At 43.4% G+C, this 19,253-nt stretch overlaps 1 pseudogene; it reads left to right on the top strand.

Annotated features, from left to right (window-relative positions):
• LOC111964648 (interleukin-1 receptor accessory protein-like 1) overlaps window positions 1-19,253 on the top strand; it is a 204,442-nt pseudogene that overhangs the window by 71,402 nt on the left and 113,787 nt on the right.

Raw genomic sequence — 19,253 nt, 5'->3', positions numbered from 1 at the left:
CCTCTCTCTGCTCTCCTCTCTCTCTCTCTCTCTCATCTCGTCTCTCTCTCTCTACTCTCTATCTCCCTCTCTCTAAATCTCATCTCTCTTATCTCTCTCTCTATCCCTCTCGTATTCTGTCCTCGTGTCTCTACTTTAGTTTACTCATCACATGATTAGCTATAGGATCACCAGTCGTGTAATTATGTACGTAGCAGTTTGATATTTAATTAGAATGGTATGAGTATCCAGTGTAATTGGTGCTGTGTGATTACCTGTTAACAATGTAAACACTTATGTCTAAGAGCCCGTGACCGCCCCTCTCCAACCAACGTCAGACAACCCACCCACTCACACATTAACCCTGACACATTCAGCACATACACACACATTATATACACACACAAACAAACACACATACATACCTATGTCTTTCACCCACCCACAAATACACATATATTATCGACCCACACATACACACAACTTCGATGTACACACCAAGTTTCAATGTCATGGGCACAAGTACAGTGAAATGCCTTTCTTGAAAGCTCCAAACCCAACAATGCAGTAATCAATATCAATGTAGCACTAAAAATATCATAAGGTAGAACCAGAACACACAAGACATTTTAAATAAGAAATAAGAAGAACACGAGAAAGTAAGAAGCTATATACAGGGTCAGTTCCAATACCATATTTACAATGTGCAGGGATACTGCAATGATAGAGGTAGATATGTATGTATAGGGGTAAGGTGACTAGGCATCAGGATATATGAAAAACAGAGTAGCAGCAGCATAAAGTATGATTGTATGTGAGTGTGTGTATTTGTGTGTAGAGTCAGTATAAATATGTGTGCATGTTATGTGTGTTGGAGTGTCATTGTGAGTGTGTAGAGTCCTGTAAGTGTGCAAAGTGACAGTGAAAAAAGAAAAATGAAAATACAAGGGTCAACTCAAACAGTCCGTGTGGCCATTCTGTTAGCTATTTAGCAGTCTTATGGTTTGGGGATAGAAGCTGTTCAGGAGCCTGTTGGTGTCAGAATTGATGCACCGGTACCACTTGCCATGCTGACGCAGAAAGAACAGATTATGGCTTGGGTGGCAGGAGTCTGACTATCTTCCGGGCCTTCCTTTCACGCCGCCTGATCAAGAGATCCTGGATGGCAGGGAGCTTGGCCCCAGTGATGTACTGGGCTGTCCACACTAACCTCTGTAGCGCCATACAATCATGGTCAGTGCTGTTGCCATACCAAGCAGTGATGCAGCCAGTCAAGATACTCACAGTGGTGCAGCTGTAGAACTTTTCAGAAGATTTGAAGGCCCATGTCAAATCTTTTCAACTTCATGACTGTGCTGTGTGAGTGGACCATTTTAAGGCCTTAGTGATTTGGACACCTAGGAACTTAAATGAATGGTGTTAGCAAGTTTTTTCCAGTGTTAGGCTACTGTGTACCCATTGTACATAAGCGTGATGAGAAGAGGTGATGATGATTGAACCATACTATACTCCTAGTAGTAAGACTCTGATGTTACTGCATCAATAGCAACATCAACTTGGGAGTTATGCAACTCCACAAACACAGCCAGACAGAACAAAGCAATGATCCCACAGAAGAGAGAGAGAGAGAGAGAGAGAGAGAGAGAGAGAAGAGAGAGAGAAGAGAGAGAGAGAGAGAGAGAGAGAGAGAGAGAGAGAGAGAGAGAGAGAGAGAGAGAGAGAGAGAGAGAGAGAGAAGAGAGAGAGAGAGAGAGAGAGAGAGAGAGAGAGAGAGAGAGAGAGAGAGAGAGAGAGAGAGAGAGAGAGAGAGAGAGAGAAGAGAGAGAGAGAGAAGAGAGGAGAGAGAGAGAGAGAGAGAGAGAGAGAGAGAGAGAGAGAGAGAGAGAGAGAGATACAGATACACAGGTACAGACTCAGTGAGCACAGTCTGGCTATAGAGACCGGTCGTCACAGACAAACCTGGCTGCCCAGAGAGGACAGGCTGTGCTCACTCTGCTCCAGGGGAGAGGTAGAGACAGAGCTGCATTTCCTATTACACTGTGACAAATACTCAGACCTAAGAGAATATTTCTTTCCCAAAATTATAATTCAATACAAAGAATTTGAAACTATAAAAGATAAAGAAAAAATCGAATATTTATTGGGTGAAAAGCCAAAATGTGCAGTTTTGGCAGCCAAATATGTGTCCTCCTGCCACAACCTGAGGGACAGCCAGTGAAAAGTGCAAAGTAATGTTGATAATATTTCCCATTTAGCTTAGTTTTGTTTTGTCTTTCATACCAGGTCATGTGTCTTCTCAGTCATGTTGACACTGGTCTACTACCATTGATTTAATGTATTGTTGTTCTGATTAATATTGTTGTTGTAGTTGTTGTTAACGGTAATCCCATGTCCACTACTACTATTATTATTGCTGTTGGTCCCACCATTTATTTATATATAAATATATATATATTTTGTATATATATACATATATATTTTATTTTTATTTTTCAATGTGTATACTTTGACAATGTAAGTAATAATGAACTTGCCATGTCAATAAATTCAATTGAATTGAATTGAATTGAGAGAGAGAGAGAGACAGAGAGAGAGACAGACAGAGAGAGAGACAAGAGGAAGCGATTGAGAAGTACAGAAAGAGAGAGGGGGGGGGGGGTTGGTAATAAAGCTAAAGATGTAAGGGGCCCACTGAGGACAGTCTGAGGAGCAGACGTTAATGAAGGACTCAGGCTAACGAACTGCCCTGAGTAAAAACCCAGCACAGCACCACTCCACACACACAGCACCACTACACACATACAGCACCACTCCACACACACATTTACATTACATTACATTTAAGTCATTTAGCAGACGCTCTTATCCAGAGCGACTTACAAATTGGAAAGTTCATACATATTCATCCTGGTCCCCCCGTGGGGAATGAACCCACAACCCTGGCGTTGCAAGCGCCATGCTCTACCAACTGAGCCACACGGCACCACTCCACACACACAGCAATGTAATTAGTCCTCGGTTTGTGTGTATCTCGTTTTTACTCTCTCATAACTTCCTTAGAAGTTGTTCCAAACGTAAAATGTCAAAGTGTTTAAGGTTAAATTCAGGCATTAACACTGAATGGTTAAGGTAAGCGTTAAGGTTTGGGCTTGAAACAAAATATAAAAACAACTTTCATACGCTGGATTCAAACGTTAAACCTTTGGAATCAGAGACAGATCCTTACGCCCGTCTGCCATCCCCGCCCACACCACACTAGCAACATCTAAACCTACATGAAGGTAACAGTGTTCAGTGTTGCCCCTAGTGGCCAGTTTCCACATCATTTCCCAAAGTCCTCAGACATGGATGGACGTCCAATACTGACTTGTATCACGGGTGACCTGTCTGTGTAGTGAGCTAGTAGGTACATTCATAGAGCCGTCGTTACTGCAATCCAAACTCTGAAGGACACACACCTGCACACCTACACACACAGACACACTGTCTCTGTGTCTTTAAAATGGTAAGTGGTGTACATACATGATCTCTCCTTGAAGAGCTGAACCCATCTCTCCCAAAACACACAAAGGCTTTTAACAGCAATAAAGTGTTCCGTGTTCTCCTGGTTCCCCAGGGAAAACGCTTCCACATTCTGCCAGCCAGCCATCCAGCCAGCCAGCCAGCTGCCCTGACATCCACCGTCTGGACGATTAGCATCATTAGAACATCAGCTCTACTACTCAATGAGACACACACACACACACACACAGAGAGAGAGAGAGAGAGAGAGAGAGAGAGAGAGAGAGAGAGAGAGAGAGAGAGAGAGAGAGAGAGAGAGAGACTCATTGTGATGACTCTTCACACCCTTCTCTCTCTATCTTTCTCTCATAATCTGTCTCTCTATCTGTCTCTCTCTTTCTCTCTCTCATACTTGATGAGACACTCATCCCATGATGTCTGTTCAAACACGAAACACCATTCACTGGTGTCATGTCTCTGTCAAATCACTGACTAATTTATTAGTGTATAAGTAGGCCAAGCAAATTGCATGTCGATTCTATGGCCAATAGAGAGTAATATTGCTCTTTATTGAAAGATAACGGAGAATAAGGGAAGAAAGGAGATGAAGGAGGAGTGGAACATAGTTGAGATTCATAGGAGGAGAGAGGGAAGAGAGGAGAGAGAGAGGGAGGGAAGAGAGAGAGAGATCTAGTGTACGTGTTGTCTTTGCTTTGGCAACAAGAGATGTGCTTTGCTGTCACTCCACCGAAGTCCATTAGTTCATTTTGAATGTGACATGACCACCAACGCTGCACCATCCCTTCCTGCTAGTCTGTTTTCTGGTTGCAGGATCCAGACTATGTCAACGCTTAATTGCTTTTAGAAGGTTCTGGTTTAGTGTCAGGGAGAGTTAAGACAACAGAGTATTTGAGGAAGCTGACTTCATGTGCTGCTGGAGGACTGTATGTACCTTTAGGAGTTTTCTACTTCAGAGAAGCTCACAAACTTTCTCTCTCTCTCTCTCGATCCCTGCTTCTCCCTCCCTCAGTCTATACTCTTATGAACAGGGCCTATGACTTTACCAAAGCAAGGTTCTGTAGTAGTAAGGTGGTGTTGACAATGGCATGGTATTCTAGTGTTAGAGTGTAATATCTAACATGTCTGAACTATGTGTTTCTTCATTCCAGCTCCTCTGACTGACAAGCCACCAAAGATCCTTTATCCTTCTGAGAACAAGATCAGCAACATGGAGCTACAGCTAGGTAAGAGCTTGGGCTGTATTACCTTTTTATTATCTGTAGGAGCTGTGTGTGTGCGTGTGTGTGCCTGTATTTGCTGTCAGGTGTGTGATGTGGCTACTAATCTGAACAGGTTTGTTTCAGTACGCTATGGACTGTGAGCTTCACCAAACCTCTCCTTTTCTCTCTCTATCTGTGGTCCTGCTGTGTTTTCCTCTATAATCTCTGAATCTCTCTTTCTCTCCTCTGTGGTGCTGTATACTAGAGTTGTGGCTGTGTGTACTCCAGAGAGAGAGAAAAAGACCCAGAACAAGAACTGCATCGCTACACGTCTGAGAAAGCGATGACTTCACACATCCTCTCAGTCTATAACTTCCCTTTCTCAGACAGATTGATGATGACAGTTTTAACTCTGGAAGAAGAACACTGACACTGTAACAACAACAAAATCTGTGTATGCAAATGGTGTTTACAAATGGTGCTTATGCTAATGTCCCGGTTCTGTTTCCTCAACAATGACATCTCCATATGGTGCCAGTGTTGTGTAGCGTGGTCGTCCACACGGAGAGGAGGTGGCTTACACTACCGCTGTTTGTCTTTGTTGACAGGGGTCACGGTGGGCGAGGTGTGTGTGTGTGACAGCATATTGCCTGAGTTCTGGGCACAGTCAGATGTCCACATGGTGCTTGCTGCTGTCTGAATGGCTAAACAGCTTCCCTTTGTCTGTCAGGGTGAAAGGCATCGGACGGCAGGCAGATACAATGTGTCTGTGTCTGTGTGTTGCTCTACAGAGTGCTTTGCAGAGACAATGCCACTCCTGTCTTTGGTGTTTTGTTGTTGTTAGGGAGACAGGTGGGTTATTTAAGCAATAAGGCCCAAGGTGGTGTGGCATATGGCCAATATACCAAAAACACCYGAGGTGCCTTATTGTTGTTATAAACTAGGTACCAATGTCATTAGAGCAGTAAAAATACATGTTTTGTCATACCCATGGTATATGGTCTGATATACCACAGCTTTCAGCCAACATGTCTGACCAAGGGCGAATAGACTACCTTTAATGGACTGACATACATGCAAGCATACCCGGGTAAACCCGGGTGTGTGGGTGCGTGTATATGTGTGTATGGTGTTGTCCACAGGGCTCCCAGCAGAGAGAGGGACGCTCAGAGACACTGAGATAAATATTTTACAGCTTGACTCCATTTTGTTTTTCTCACACACTTCCACAGAGCAGGGATGAAGAAGCCACTCCCTCCAGATGCGCTTCTCTTTTATTTAGTTGTATTTATTTATTCTCCTCTTTCTTAATATTTGTCGAGTCATGCCCCTAGCAGCTTTATGGAGCGATATGGCAGATTTACTGTGGGGAGCCGGCAGCACTGAGGGCGTCCCTGATGGAGAGAGGGAGGAGAGAAAGTGAGAGGGGAGAGTACAAGGGGGGTGGAGATAGAGAGATAAAGAAAAATAGGAGAGAGGGAGAGAGAGAAATCAAAAGAGAAAGGCATAAAAAGAGTCATAGAGAGAGAGAAAGGGAGAGAGATAGTGTGGGTAGCCAATATGGAGGCAGGAGGAAGAGAGAAAGGGATGGAAGGAATAAATGAAGGAGGGAAGGAAGGAGGGCAGTAAAAGCGGTGGCGTAAGCAGAGGGATAAATCTGCAGCGAGAGAGAGACAGAGAGAGAGATGCCGGGAAACACAGACCGCTTTATCTCCTCTACGAAGCTGCTGGCCAATGCAGCTCTAACCTACCCACAATATAGCTTTAAAGAAACACACTCTCACACACTCATTGTACATAGGTACACACATACATACAAGCACACACAGTTTTCCTAGTCAGGGCAAGTATTCCGAAAACCTCTTGGCCCCAGTTCTAACCACTATACCTCACAATCTGGAACTGCTGTTATTTTCTATATGGGAATACTTGGCTACTCCTCCATTACAGTCAATGGAGTTGTGATTGTACTGTACATTACTAGCTGTATAATACCCTCCGCCTCCAGAACACCACCTCTACTGCCACCACTACTGTACCTGCAGCAGCAGATATACTGTCTGCCCCCCCAGGGTTGAGTTGGTGCAGTCCACATTGCCTTTCAAGGAATATGGGGAATGATTCATGCTGTGACGTCCCTGGAGGAGTGTCCGTCATCCCTGAAGACATTCCGATGGGAAGGGAGTGGGACACACTCTAACACACACACACACCTCACAACACACACACACACCCCACAACACACACACAACACACACACACCCCACAACACACACACACACAACACACACACACAACAGGAAAATCGGTGCCCTGCAGTGCAAAGAGCGTAAGGCTGTACAGGTGTGGACATCACTACACCTCAGCCCCAGACGATGAGTCATCTATATCTCATGGTTCTCTCTGTCTGTCGTGTGTGTTGTGTGTGTGTGTGTGGTGTGTGTGTGTGTGTGTGTGTGTGTGGTGGTGGTGTGTGTGTGGTGTGTACAGTAGTGAGGTTGTGAATCAAGGAATCTGGGTGTATTTTGTCTTGGTTCTTCTTAGGCTGTTTGGAAGCGGTCTTGGTCTTTTGATTTGACTGTGGGTGTTGTTTGTTTCACATTTCAAATAACTCATTTGGACTCATCTAGCTCAATTTCTAACGATCGTTATGCTAGGACATAGCCTAAAAACATCATACTGTCTGGTTAATAGAAGGAATTTCATAAAGTTAACTTTTTACTCTTTTGATCAGCAAGAATAGAAAAACATATAGGTTTCAACCAACTGGTTGAGACTAGGCGCGCTAAGAACAACAGAGGCATACTACACGCGTGACTTATCTTAAAACCCTCCATTATCTCTCATAAACAAATTCTTAATTTCAACCTCCATACATGGGGGGGGGGGGGGGGGGGGGGGAAATGGCACAGCAAATAAACATGGAGATGTTCCAGGAGGCTGCTGGTGGAAATGACGAAGAAATGCCTTGTTGGAGCGTACGGGTTGAAATGCTTTTAATTGTATTCTGCAACACAGTGGAGATAAGATGAATGCAGCAAGTGAGATTAAGATGAATGCAGCAAGTGAGTAAAGATGATGCAGCACAAGTGAGATAAAGTGAAATGCAGCCTACCCGGCTGCCTGGCTGCTGGCTGGTGGCTGCTGGCTGGCTGGCTGGTTGGTAAGCAGTAGAAAGGGGACTTTCTTTCTGAGGATTGGGGCGGGAAACCAATTCTTTGCATTATTCATGCAGCTGGGTAAAGGTTTATTAAGGTATGCTCGGTATTGTGCTGTGCTGTGTGAGTGGGTAAAGGGCTGAATGTGTATGTGTCATGTGTGTGTGTGTGTGTGTTTGTGTATTGTGTGTGTAGGGATGAATGTGTCTTTTTGCTCGCTGTTCGTTGCTTCATTCACATTCTCCGATGATCACTTATTAGATAGGCCATGTGGCACGCCCTCCGCCGCTGTTCGTTAACATAATATTTCGCCAGAGAGAGAGAGTGGGGATACCCGTAATTTTTCAAAACCAGTAAAAGAGACGTTAAAGCTACAAACACTAAATAAGGACAGATTCCTAAACCTTCCATAAGCAAAGCATCACCTTCAGAGAGATAAACTGGAGAAGAGTCCCTTAAGCAAGCTGGTCTGGGCTCTGTTACAAACACAAACAGACCCCACAGAGCCCCAGGACCAGCAACACAATTAGACCAACCAAATCATGAGAACAAAAGATGAATTACTTGACACAATGGAAAAATTAACAAACAAACGAGCAAACTAGAATGCTATTTGGCCTAAACAGAAGTAACAGTGGCAGAATACCTGACCTGTGACTGACCCAAATAAGGAAAACTTTGCTATGTAAGACTCTTGATGGCTGTCACTTTTGTTTTATTATTATTTCACTTGCCTTTGCAAGCATGTAAACATTTGTTTCCCATGCCTAATGAACACCTTTAAATTTAAAGTTGAGATATAAGAGGGAGAGGAGAGAGAGAGAGAAGAGCAGAGAGGAGAAGCGGAGCAGAGAATGAGACAGATGAGGAGAGAAAAAGAAACAGACAGACGAGACATGAGAGAGAGACAGAGACAGAGGAGACAGAGGATGAGAAAGTAGACGAGAGAGGAGGGAGAAAAGAGCCGAGGGCGAGAGAGAGCAATACTTTGTCATCTCTTATTTAGGAAGGTTGAAATGTTTTCTATTTACAGGAAGCAAATAAATTTGCAAAATGTGTATGTTTTTCTGCCAGAGGATAAACTAAGGAAAATTGAGCGAGACTGGGTAAAAAATGTTGGAGCTTTATCTTTCTTTGGCAAAGTTTTCATGGTGTTTATAATTAGTTTGGTAGTTTTTACTTCTCTCTTCATTCATTTTAAAATAACTTGTAGTAACACAGTGGACACTCTCTCTCATTCATTTAAAATAACTTGTAGTAAACTGTATACATTAACAGGTCTTAACAACAGTGGAACACTCTCCCTCTCTCTGATCAAGTGGTATTGCATTCGCACAGCATTACAGTACAGCAGAGCAATCAGCAGTCTAAACAATCAAAAACTTAAGCATTTAGCCCACTAACACTATCTACACAACACTGGTCCCAACACATCAAAGTGTTAGCATTTAGCGCTAACAAGGTGACACAGCTTCAGATACATGAAACACAGATCCAACCAACAGACAATGGGTGTATGGGCCTGCATGCCAGCAGTGGGAAGCCTAGAGGAAAAACAAACAGCGGAGGTTCTTACAGTGCGTCCGCGACTTTCCCCGTGGGAGAGTGACGCTCTCTCGCGACGCGCGAGACAAGAACAGCGCAGTGAAACACATCAACCACAATCAGCTCTAAATGGGACCCACACGCAGCACGCACGACACACACATGCAACACAACAGCCTCTCAACCAAAAACAGTGGACATACTGCTAAACGACTAAGAGACTAGGAGAGGGGGGAGGGAGAGGGAGGGAGAAAGAAGAGAGAGAAGAAGAAAGAAACAAGGGAGAAAGAAAGGAAGAGGGGCTATTGAGTAGTGGTGAAAGGATTGTATGGGCGAGTGAACCCATTGGAAGAAGTGAACCCCAGGCTAATGCAGGCAGGTCAGACTGGACCCTGGGAAGAGTTGAAAGGGTCTGGAGGAAGGAGCGAGTGGGCGACAACAGGAAGGTGAACGTGTTGCATTTAGCGGCTGTGTAACAAGTCAACCAGGACACTCATCAATGTCCATACAACTTGCAGGCTGATATGATTAGTCCTCATAGAGAGAGACATGAAGTCAGGTCAGGTCAACCCACAACCGAGCATTCAGTTAAACAACTCTAAGGGTGTGGGCACTGGAACTCATTCACGCTAGGTTCTTCTCTGTTGACAGAATACACAGATACGGTTGGTCTCAGGCCTTTATGTGGACAATATCATAGGAATGGCAAGAAAGCACAAGCAACATATTGAGAGAGGTTTGAGTGACACCACAGGTTGTGTTTTTTGCTCAGCTTTGTGAACGGCTTAAAGGAGTTAAAAACAGATATACACAGCACGTGAAACATTAAATGTTTATTTTAAAAAGGCAGCTAAAAAGAGATTTAGAGCGAAAGAAAGGAGGGGAGAGAGACGAGCAAGAGAAAGGAGGTGATGGACGAGTTGAAGTGGTTTTGGAGAGGCGTCCACTGTGTTGTGTTGCAGACAGACGCAGAGGGAACCAGTGCCACAACAGCTGCCACCGATGTGTTGTCACAGACAGACAGTGTACCACGCCCAAGTGCACGGTCCATGAATAAAGCTCTTCTCCTGTCACACGGTGTTTTTCGATTGATATACTCAATACCTGGAGAATCAACTGGAACCGCTGCACAGAAACAGCATCAATTACAATATGTCATTCACACAACATTTAAATCTTATGTGATTACTGTTGTTGTGTTCTTACTCACTTACGTAAGCCGAGGGCAACCATAGGTCGTTTTTATAGTTATGCTACCAAGTATACAAAAGGGCTATTAAATCCTACAACACACACACACTACATTTCAGGGAACATCTGGCTCATGCTAGCAAATCAATATCCTGTCACTATAACCATTAGTAGACTTATCTCACTCCAGGGGCAGGTCAACCAAGTCAGACTTTATAGAAAGGTATTAGTGAAAATAATATTTTTCGGAGTGCCCCAGATCCCGCTGCCACCTCTCTCTCCAACAGATCACATCTCTTTCATTTCATTTATCTCACATGTTTATTTATTTCCTCTACTCTCGTCATCTCTTATACAATTCTCATGAGAGATATGTAGAGTTGATGATAACTAGAACCAGTGTTCCAACCCTCCGATCCACGCACACAGTACAGTGTGGCTATGGCGGCGTTTACATGGAGAATCCCTGCTGGGGCTCTATTTTGTGAGTGATGTCAGATCCATACGGTCTCGCCTCTTCCTGCTGAATTGTGCTTCAAACTGAGCAGCCAGACCCTTCACATAAGAGCCGTATGGTATAGAGTAAGTGGTTCTTGCAGTTCCAGCTCTGCAACTTCAGCTAGTCCTTAGAACAATGAGTCATGTAGTGGAGTTATCCTGTGTGAGAATCTGCTATGATCTGTTTTTATAAATTCTGATGTAAATGAGCAATGTTAAGAATATAGAAGGGTCTTATGGTTCTTTGGAGGGGAATGACGTAACTGGGGAAAAGATTTACTTTTTGTTGAATCAGAGTTAGATTGTCATTAATATTTGAAAGTGTTTTGAGAGTTGTGGGTGTGAGAGGTTGGCTGCACATTGATTATTTGCATTCTGCTCTAGGCTGGCTTGGGGGGCTAGGGCTGTTGTTGCATATTTTAGTGAGGAGACCTGACACCTGCTCGTCTCTCTCTCTCTCTCTCTCCCTCCTCCTCTCTTTTTCGGTTTTTCGACCTGCTTATCTCGTTAAAGGTAATTGGCCCGTACAACAGCAACTGTCTCCCAGTCTGACATATGCAGCAACTCCAGTGGAAACACAAAACAAAACATGTCAGGGCTCACAATGGGAGAACACTTGCTCTCTTCCTCTTACATATAACTTGATACACCTCACGTGACAGACCACACAACAGTGCGAAACACACACACAAAATAAGAGGTCCGTATATTATCACCCCATTTCTATGTTGGACATTCTACTGTAATGTCAATTTGGGAAACTCATCTTCTCTAAGTAGATTTAACAGATTCTTCCAACAAACACATGAATGGAAGTATGGAAGACATGGCCAAGTTTTAAATTAGACAACTTTCATTTAACCAGTTTTAGTGAGCCAGAGGGGAACAAAAAGGAACTATGGACTTTTTGCTGTGCTGGATGAGGAAGCTGGTGAAGCTGTTGGTCTTCACACAACACAATTTTTTTGAGAAACAAAAAGAAAGTGAAAGAAAAAAGAGAAAGCTATGTATGCTTGCTCATTACAGAGGCACATTTGTTGAGAGAGAGAGAGAGAGAGAGGAGAGAGAGAGAGAAGAGAGAAGAGAGAGAGAGAGAGAGAAGAGAGAGAGAGAGAGAGAGAGAGAGAAGAGGAGAGAGCGAAGAGAAGAGAGAGAGAGAGAGAGAGAGAGAGAGAGAGAGAGAGAGAGAGAGAGAGAGAGAGAGAGAGAGAGAGAGAGAGAGAGCTGCCAGGAAACACTGCCCACTTTATCTACTCGGCCAACCTGCTGGCCAACGTAGCTCTAACCTAGCCACTATATAGCTTTAAAAACACACTGACATACTCATTATAGATAGGTACACACACACACCTGTAAAGCTGGAAGCGGTGTTATATTGTATGGGAGATGACTTGGCAAAACCACCTTACAGTTAATGGAGTTGTGATTGTACTCTACATTACCAGCTGTATTATGCACTGTAAAGGGTTTGCCGTGAATTTTACACTATCTTACAGGTAGCTCGGTGGCGGGTAAAATTCTGTATTTCATAATACAGTACACCTACACTAATATCAATACGGTATCAAAGCAAGTTGGCTGCTAGATAGTGTTCACACATTACAGCATGTTAATGAATAATTGGTGTTTTATATCACTTGCACTTCTAGAGGCCTTAACAAAGGCTTCCAAACTGGCAGTGACTACAGGGCAAAACGGACCAAAAGGACATGTCAAAATGCTCAACCGTTTAAGGTTTTAGACTTGCTGCCACTCCAATCTGTCCTCTGTACATTTAAAACTTCATGGAGCACTATAACCACATACTGTAGGAGTTAAATTGGTACAGCATTCTCACTCACAGGCTCAACAAATATAGCCTCTTAAAAGGAAATGCCTCAAAATATGTTAATGAGCCATAAACAACAATGCCATGCGCCCACTAGTAGTCAAAAAGTGTTTTGGCACACCAAAGATACGATACAGTACTGTATTCTGTGGGGTTGGAATTACAGTACCATTGGAAATACAGACATTTTCCCACAATGCACCATTATTTACATTATGCTGTAGGTAATACCTAAAATGACAGTATAAATTACAGTTTTCCATTAGTGTACCCTCTTTCTCCAAAACACCACCTTTTCCCTGACCACTACTGTACCTCCAGCAGCAGATATACTGTCCCCCTCCTCTTCCCCCGGGGCTGAGTTGATGCAGTCCACCCCTCCATTCAAGGAATCCGGGGAGTGATTCATGCTGTGACGTCTCGGTGCAGCATCCGTCATCCTTGGAGACAATTCATTGGGGAGGGAGTGGGACACACACTGTCACACACCTTTTGTGATGTTCCCTCAGGGCGATATGTCCTGGATTCACTGTCCCAGAGGAGGGGAGTGAGAGATTCACACTGGCTTACGCAGCAGTCCACCCGGAGCGACACCCACACACACACACATTCTTTGCATCATTAGCAGTGGGAGTGAGTGGGTCACACACACGCTTACGGTGCAGTCCTCTCTAAGCATGGGATAATTGTCACTGATAGAGGGTTTTACTGTACTGGCACCCAAATCCAGCAGATGGGAGCACTCTAGTGGAAAGGAATTAGACTCCATTATTTCACAGGCCAGGCTCCATCAACACAGGATAGCAGTCAAGAAGCCTGTATCTGGAAGCACAGTCATACATTTTTCACACATACAAACACACACACTTTGATGATACACACTTTGGCATTCATCAGAAATATACTGACAATCAGAGTTTGCTGACTACCCTGGTTTCCATGGTGCTTTACTGGTGGATTTGTGACAAGCATAGAGGGAGGTTGACACACACACCTCCCTGACACACACACACACTGACACATACTCCAGCTTAAAACACTAGAGCTTTGATCTGCTACAGTATGGATTCCCTCAGCACAGCCCCCACCCATCCCCCCACTCTCTCGTTCTCTCCCTCCCTCCCTCCCGTGCTCTCCCTGCTCTCTGTCTATCCGAGCTCCAGGGGCATCAGTGTGATGTAACCAACAGTCTCCCACTGTGCTGCAGTGTCATTCCCCCCCCAGTAGGAGGAGAGCACATCTATAGAACAAAAGTGTTGTGTTCAACAACACAACTGCTGTGTGGAGACTGAATGTGCCGTGATGTTCAGTAGGACTATTCAGTGTGATGATGCTACTATCGTACAATACAAGGTATGCAGAGCAGAGCTATGATGATTGTGTGGTATGAAGGAGATATGAAATGACTGGCCCCCTGCTATACCTCTATAAGCCCTCTACCCTTAAGGTGTCCATGTGCTTCCCAGCCGAAACCGTTCAGAAGAGCATACAGTATATTATGACAACGTATTTGTTAGCTTTGGACTTCGGTGAGTTTTTGGGGGGCTGTTCGTGTACACAAAAAAAATTCTGAAGGCAAGCCGAAATTTGGAGCCGAAATCTCCGCCCCTTCGTCGGTGATTGGTCAACAGTAGGGATTATTCATTAAAGGGGCGACTTGTTTTCATGCAGATTTTTTCATTTCACTTTTTTTCCTCATTTTACAAGCAAAGGTCTTTTAAGGGAGTATAGGATCACACTCGTTCGGTTCTCCTAGCCGACTTCGGCAAGCCGTCAGCCGAACTGAAGCATGCTGATGCCTTTACAATTCACACTGTTAAAAAAAAAATATCTTTCCTGCCGTCTCTCTCAGCCTTCTACCCACATTTGCTTTATGGTTTCAAACGCACGCACACACACACAAACACACACACACATACCTTTCTGTGACACCTGACATGCCATGTTTCCGTGATAGCTGAAATTGGCAAGCTGCTGAGGCAGCCAGGTTTCTCAAGAACCACTGTGAAATTTGACGTCCGTCCAGGTAAGCAGAACATCAGGAGATTACTTCAAAACCGGTCATTATGGGCAACGGTGTGCGCTATTACCATCAAGTAGGCTTTTGCTAGGGCATTGTGGACGGGGATGGTGGATAGGCGTAAGCCGCGAGCTCCGGCTAGGCACTTGTTTAAAAAAAGAAATACATGTAAACCCTATCCCTTACCTTAAATATGCACTTTTTTTCATGACCCAAAATATTGTATATTTTCAGCTGTTTGAAGCTGGTGTAGTAAACCGAAAGTAAAAGACGCAAAAATGAAACTTGAGAACGGGAAGCACAGAAATAGCGCACATAGAACAGATCTACTGCTTCTTAGACTTGCCCAAAAAGTTACATATTGCAGCTTTAACTCTTCGGCATTAATGCCTAAAGTTAACCTTCCGAAATTTGACGTTAATAATGGACAAACGTCAGATTCTCCAGTGAGACTGTGAGAGCTTGTTGGCTGAAGGCTGCTGAAGGTCAGGGTTCGAGTCACACGCTAAATTACTCTTTCTCTCTCTCTGCCTCGCCATTTGTATGTTTTCAGCTCAGGCACTACTTTCATCCACTCTAGTTTATGTTGTCCTTTGTACACGCTTGACTTGAGAAGGGAGTGTGAGTCTATTTGTGTGTGTATGTGTGTGCATGCATGTGTTTGTTGCATCTGTCAGAGGGAGAACATGAGAGAATTCACTGTATTCACTATCACACTATGGTCATAGCAGAGAGAGAGAGAGAGAGAGAGAGAGAGAGAGAGAGAGAGAGAGAGAGAGAGAGAGAGAGAGAGAGAGAGAGAGAGAGAGAGAGAGAGAGAGAGAGAGAGAGAGAGAGAGAGAGAGAGAGAGAGAGATATGAACTCTCTATTTCAGGGTTCCCCGACATTTTATGTCCAACTAATTAGGCCCGCATGTGGTTTTATTTGGCCCCCCAAGTTTTCTGAGCAAAGATGTTTTCTTTTCTTTTTTATTGTTGGACATAAAAAGACTGGAAATAATCTCCAAGTGATTTTAATTATGGAAATCTGTTCCCAAGTATTCCCACTCATAATAGAGAGATAGGTGATCATATACAAATGTAAGCAAGGTTTGAAATGATTATGTTTTAGTCAAACATTATATCTGTTTGGGCTTCTTGCAGTCAATTTACAGTCTACAAATGATTTGTAATTATGTTCCTGCCGCCCGACCATCCGCTCAAGAAAAAATTAGCCCGCGGCTAAATCTAGTTGATGGTCCCTGCTCTAGTCACAGTGCTTCTCTAATGCTATGTAATTCATCAGGGTATTGTGGTTTTTAATTAACTAACTGCATGTATCTATATCTCTGACTCCAGGGCGTTAAGGTTAGAATGCAATTTCACAATTGGCTGTGTCTGGCTAATACATGCTGTTTGTTAGGAGGTTTGTCTCACAATGCATGGAGGGCTCCATTGTAAAGGAGAAGGGTTGTGATTAGGGCTGTTGGGGTGACCGTATTATCACCACACCAGCGATCACCAGTCATGAAGGCATTAAAATTCCACTTGACAGTTTAGTCACGGTAAATAGGCTTCTCCAAGCTCTGATGCTGCTGATGGTCAATAGTAGCCTACCAAACTTGTTAACTGCCTGGTACTCAGCACTCCATCGGCCCTTAAATCACTCTGACGTCAATGCAAATCTAATCAAAAATCTAATCAAACACTTCATGAGAGCCCATGAGCTCATGTTGCTCAACATTTCTATTTCTATGCAATTGCGCGAGAAAACAGAGTGGTGGCCTCTACTAAAAATAGGATGATCACATCAGCTTTATATAAGCTAAGCCTACTATATTTATCAACTTTCCTAATAGTAAGCACATTGCTTATCTTTACAACAAGAGTATAACCTACCTGGCTGGCATGAAAATGAACCATGGGAAAAGTGTCCTCCATTCGCTATTTAAGTGCATAGATGACATGTATTTTTTCCCACTGCCCCTTGTTCGAGACAGGTGCAAGATAATGGTCCCTTCTAAATCATAACAAATGTCACACATACATGATTTAGTATATGTAATGATAAGATTAAATAAAGAATAGTCTGATGGGTGACAATATTAGCCTATCACTTGTGAATGATGCCCAGCATAAGAAACAATGCCTTTTTTTGCAACTTTTTCTAATCATAGTCACACACCTCATGTAGCCTAGTGTCACGCTCTGACCTTAGTTATCTTTGTTTTCTTTATTATTTTGGTTAGGTCAGGGTGTGACATGGGGGATGTATATGTTTTGACTTGTCTAGGGGTTTTGTATGTTTATGGGGTGTTTACTAGTCTAGGTGTTTGTATGTCTATGGTTGCCTAGTTTGGTTCTCGATTAGAGGCAGCTGTTTATCGTTGTCTCTGATTGGGAACCATATTTAGGCAGCCATATTCCGTTGGGTATTTCGTGGGTTATTGTCTATGTATTTGTTGCTTGTGTCTGCACTTTATATATATAGCTTCACGTTCGTTTTGTTGTTTTGATTAGTTTGTTTAAGTGTTCTTCGTTTCGTTATTAATAAATAGAAGAATGTATTCGTATCACGCTGCGCCTTGGTCCTCCTCTCTTCCTCCATACAACAAACGTGACACCTAGCCCATAGGCCTATATGTTTTGATAAGGTTTGTATCACAACTAAAGTGGCCAAATGTTTATCAACATTTTAAGCTAAACATTCTGATCTGCTGCGTCACCCACATTGCATAAAAAWWTTTTTTTGATGCTAGTGGTTGTATTAATTTGGGATCTATCACATCCCACAACTGTCCCAAATTAATTTGGAATATTTATTTCTCACACAGAATAGAATATGTCAACTTTTGTACTATCTATGGGGGATAGTAGATTGACATAGGTTAGTGCTTTTGCTGTTTGTTAGGCCTACTCATCTTGTTGGCTGACGAAAAGTAAATGTGGACAGTTCTTCCAATATTTTCAATATGCACCTCGGAATTGGAAAAAGATGTGTGCAGTTGCGTCCCCGATGTGTCTGTCTTCACTTGTAGCCTGTGAAAATGACCCAATCACGTGATGGAGAGCCATGTGAGTGAGAGGTGCTCTGGGAGCGCGCAGCACTCAGGGAGAAGTGCACAACGCAGCACTCCAGGCCAAGGGCACAATGGCCACTGGCTGCAAAATACATTTTTTAGGGTGCATTACGGCCATACGAAGGGGATGCCACCGTGAAATTCGAGGCATTATCAAGTGCTTGTTAAATTGTGAATGAGAGACTGATGAAGTGTGTACACCCTGCGCAATAAAACCCAGCAGAGCTCATGCCTTTCAAGCGACTTTTTTCAAATCATCATTAGTTGCATCATGCAGCCTTACAGTGTATTAAAAATCAAAACTTATAGCCCAACTTTTGTAGAACAACTAAAGTTGCATTCATAACTCTAAATTAAGCATATAGGAGCACCAGTTTCTTTCTTAATTGCTCAACACAGAATAGCCGCATGTGCGCACTCCCTCAAATTGTTTGCAGAAAATATCCTTTGTATTTTATTCAGCTTTGTTCAATTGTATTCTTCATACTATAAAATAGTATAACATAATGCCTGGGAATTATAAGTAAATGTTTTCTGCTAAATTAACTAGTGTAGCCCACAGCCATATGTTATAGCTAGATCAGGACCTAACATATGGACAACTCACAGTATGCTATTCTGTTCTTCTGAAATAGACTACATTTTCTTCATATCATGCTTCTTTAGACCTGTCTAAAATAAATAATGGATTTATTGTTAAGCTGTAGGCTATATTACATGGATTTATTAGACTTTTTAAAATGTAAAGTGGATGAAGGTGTATATTGAGGTATAAAGGAGTGGTGGGGAAAGGGAGGGGAGTCAGGGAAGTTGTGTAGGCAGGGATGGTGTCCGACATATCATAATGGTGGAAATCGAACAGATCTTTCGGATTATCGGCAGTTCACAATCGATGTGCATGTACGAACTGAGTGGGGAGCTGCTATCACACCGGCACGGGGACTAGAGTACGATGAGCCACTGGCGCGGTGCTTCAATGGACGCGCACACTGATGGCTTTTTGTACGTTAAGGGACACGCCACACGAGAGGAGGTCGTTAGGGTAAGGCCACACCACGCTGTGATCGGGTTGTGGTGGTGTGGTGTGGTTTGTTGTGTGTGGTGTTGTGTGTGGTGCTGTGTGTCGTGTGTGGTGGTGTGTGTGTGTGTGTGTGTTGTGTCGTGTGTTGTGTGCTGTGTTGTGTGTTGTGTGGTTTGTGTGTGTGTGTGTGTGTGTGTGTTGTATGTGTGTGTGGTGTCGTGGTGGCCTGTTTC

The sequence above is a fragment of the Salvelinus sp. IW2-2015 genome, linkage group LG6.1 (assembly GCF_002910315.2).
Source record: "Salvelinus sp. IW2-2015 linkage group LG6.1, ASM291031v2, whole genome shotgun sequence".
Lineage (NCBI taxonomy): Eukaryota > Metazoa > Chordata > Actinopteri > Salmoniformes > Salmonidae > Salvelinus > Salvelinus sp. IW2-2015.
The sequence above is the reverse complement of the archived record's forward strand: the minus strand, read 5'-3'. Positions and strand labels throughout refer to the sequence as shown.